At 36.8% G+C, this 3,595-nt stretch overlaps 1 long non-coding RNA gene across 1 annotated transcript in view; it reads right to left on the minus strand.

Annotated features, from left to right (window-relative positions):
- The window catches only part of LOC128250599 (uncharacterized), a 219,609-nt gene extending 216,704 nt beyond the window's left edge, over positions 1-2,905 (minus strand). The window contains exon 1 of the long non-coding RNA XR_008266625.1: positions 2,828-2,905. This is a non-coding gene — a long non-coding RNA (uncharacterized LOC128250599). The remainder of the gene's footprint in view (positions 1-2,827) is intronic.
- Positions 2,906-3,595: the final 690 nt, after the last annotated feature.

Below are 3,595 nucleotides of genomic sequence, written 5' to 3' on the forward strand. Positions count from 1 at the left end.
ATATATATACACACACACACACACACACACACACACACACACGAATCAGCAGCAAAAATATTGAGACCTTGTGATTAATACGCACGCACGCACACACACACACATAAACGCGGACGCGCACATACACAAACACACACAGATGGAGAGATACAAAAAGATGCAGCCTAGTAGAATGCAAAAAAAAACTCACCAGTATAACCAGCAAATAAATTTTAAATTCGTGTTATATTTTCATTTTGTATTTAAAATTAAAAACCAAAACAAAAAATTTTCCAGTGCGGGCCAAACACTTATATTGTTTCGAAAAGCGACGCATTATAAACAAAACCATCATTTGTTACTTAATTCATAGCGTTTTTCTTCAAACTGCTTTAGACTTTATAACAGTAATTGTTATTTTACAATTTTCCTTTTAACATGACAATCCAACATATAAATCTTTTTTTTTTTAATGTCTGCAACAACTACCTCATTCTCTTTAGTCTAGACTTTATGATTGTAACATTATCTATTACTTTATTACAATCCATCTCTGTAGCCAACTTACTGTCTTTCGGTAAGTTGGTGACTGTGTTAGCTTTGTGCGTAAAACTAACGCAGGCAATTTATCAACGTCGATTGTAGAATGAAGGTACGATGTAATGTGCGTGGGTCGGCAAAAATATTGGTCAGGCAATGCGTTAGTTGTTTGTTGGTAATGTGGTGAAAACAATGCGAATGGTTTACGAGAAATGGAACGCGTGTTATAGATATTTGCTCTCTGCACTTTAATTTAGCATAATGTCACGTGTATTATCTCCTTGTACGTGTCTTTGAATATAAGAAACTCTCTTGTGATTTTAACGCGATTCTGGACGAGATCTAACTCATCCATAGTCACACGTATCTACTAAAAGTCTAACTTGATCGTATTATCTATATAATTCTCTATTGCCCACATGGGGCTAAACATAGAGGGGACAAACAAGGGAAGACAAAGGGATTAAGTTGATTACATCGGTTCCAGTGCGTAACTAGTACTTATTTAATCGACCCCGAAAAGATGAAAGACAAAGTCGACCTCGGCGGAATTTGAACTTAGAACGTAAAGACAGACGAAATGCCGTTAAGCATTTCGCCCGGCGTGCTAACGTTTCTGCCAGCTCGCCGCCTTTATAATCTGTCGTTTGAAAAAAATACCAGTTTTGAAAAAAAAAATGGGATGTGCTCCGGAGTGAACGACGAGTTCATTCCTAGTCGCTTCGAGCACGCTACAATGTGTGTGTGTGTGTGTGTGTGTGTGTGTGTGTGTGTGTGTGTGTGTGTGTGTGTGTATGCGTGTGTGTGCGGATTTTTGTGGGAAAGAGAAATTTAGTTCAAATAAATAATACATTCCGTAGTTGCACTGCGTGCACTTATCCCGTTTTGTTGACGATCTAGGACATGTGACCATACAATTCAATATGCATGTGTATATATGATGCATGTATGTATGTATATGTATGTGTGTGCATGTAAATGTACATGTGCTTATGAGTAAATGTGTATGTATATATTTGCACGCACACAAACATATATAATATATATTATATGCAAAAATATGCATTTGTGTGTGTATATATATATATATATATATATATATATATATATGCACATGTGTGTGTCTGTGTATCTATATCTATCTATCTATATATATATATATATGTATGTATATATATGTATACACATATATATATGTATACATATACTTATATATGTGCGTGTGTATATATGTGTATAGATATATGTATGTTTGCATATATATATATACACACACACACACACACACACACACACACACATATATGCGAATATATATATATATATATATATATATATATTATATAGTTATACACTTATACACACTCACAATGATACAAATATATGTATGAATGTGTGTGTGCATACACACACACACACGCACACACACACACGTATACATTCGTATACAAACATATTACATCTTAATTATTTAATTTCTCCTTAACAATTATATCGATGTCAATCTAAATAAACATTCTCTATCGTTAGGACATCGTAATATCTCTTTTTTTTTTATCTATATAACCAAACTTACTACTCATGAATTGCATAATTGGTGCAAATATACCAGTAATTAGCCAGCAGATAGACATGAATGGAATGTGATATGATCTCCGGCTATTAGTGGATGTATGGGTTGACGTGGTGGGATCGCAAAAATGCTATCATGCCGGATTAAATAAAACGTTTTAATGCCGGATTGCATAAATGCCTTATAGTGAATCGACGAAGAAGATTCATGTAGAATCTTCTTCGTTGATTCGATATGCTAGAAATAGCAGCAAATTTTTCCTAGAATTATATGCACTTGTGTTCTGGACTGGTAACGATACATCGAGTGTGATAGATTCGTAGGTGTAGGCATGGCTGCGCGGTAAAGGAACCTGTTTTGCAACCATGTGGTTTCGAGTTCAGACACAGTGTGCCACTGATTTGTAAGTGTATTTCGTAGGCGGAAACTGTGCGGAAGCCTGTCGTATATGTGTGTGTGTGTTTGACATAGCCATCCACTGCCGCTTGACTAGTTCGGCTAAAGCGACCGAACTTTAAAAATATGTAAGTACTGGAATCAAAGTTTTCGACGAAACCCATTCAGTGTTTTGCTCCAGTATGGCCGTTGTCCAATGACCGAAACAAGTAAAATGCAAACGATAAAAGAAAATACAAAATGCCTGAAGATGGGCCGCATATCTTTCACCAAAAACCATGATTATTAGTCTCATTATCCAGGGTTCACACAAGATTAAACAACAACGACATTACATACCTTATAGTATCTACGCCCGTCCTTTAATGTGTCTGTCTAGATCTAGACACTGTTGAAGTTGTAGATTAACAGACTGACTGAATTTTTTTTTAATCATAATCAGTCTATGTATAAAATTCACTGAGCTAACGTCACTAATATTATGACGTCATAATGAGGCGGCGAGCTGGCAGAACCGTTAGCACGCCGGACGAAATGCTTAGCGGCATTTCGTCCGTCTTTATATTCTGAGTTCAATTTCCGTCGAGCTCGACTTTGGTTTTCATCCTTTCGGGGTCGATAAAATAAGTAACAGTTGAACACTGGGGTCGATCTAATCGACTTAGCCCCTCACCTAAAATTGCTACCCTTGTGGCGAAAGTAACAGTTGAACACTGGGGTCGATCTAATCGACTTAGCCCCTCACCTAAAATTGTTACCCTTGTGGCGAAATTTGCAACAAATATTAATAAGAAAGAAATTATGATTATCTGACTACAAGATGTCGGTTAAAAAGGCAGGGTTCGTGGGGTCGGAGCAAATCTGTCTTCTTTAACCTCATTTTGTCCTTATTGTTTGTTAATGTTTTTGTGCCCCGTTCGATGTTATCGTGTTTTTATAAATTTTTAAAACACATTCGTTGTATATGACCCCCAAATCATATTGTGCTGTCCCTTCTATGTTCGTCCTTGATGAAGTGGAGGCGCAATCGCCCAGTTGTTACGGCAGCGAACTCGCGGTCATAGGATCGCGGTTTCGATTCCCAGATCGGGCGTTGTGAGTGTTTAT

This window comes from Octopus bimaculoides, chromosome 23 (genome assembly GCF_001194135.2).
Source record: "Octopus bimaculoides isolate UCB-OBI-ISO-001 chromosome 23, ASM119413v2, whole genome shotgun sequence".
Classification (NCBI taxonomy): domain Eukaryota; kingdom Metazoa; phylum Mollusca; class Cephalopoda; order Octopoda; family Octopodidae; genus Octopus; species Octopus bimaculoides.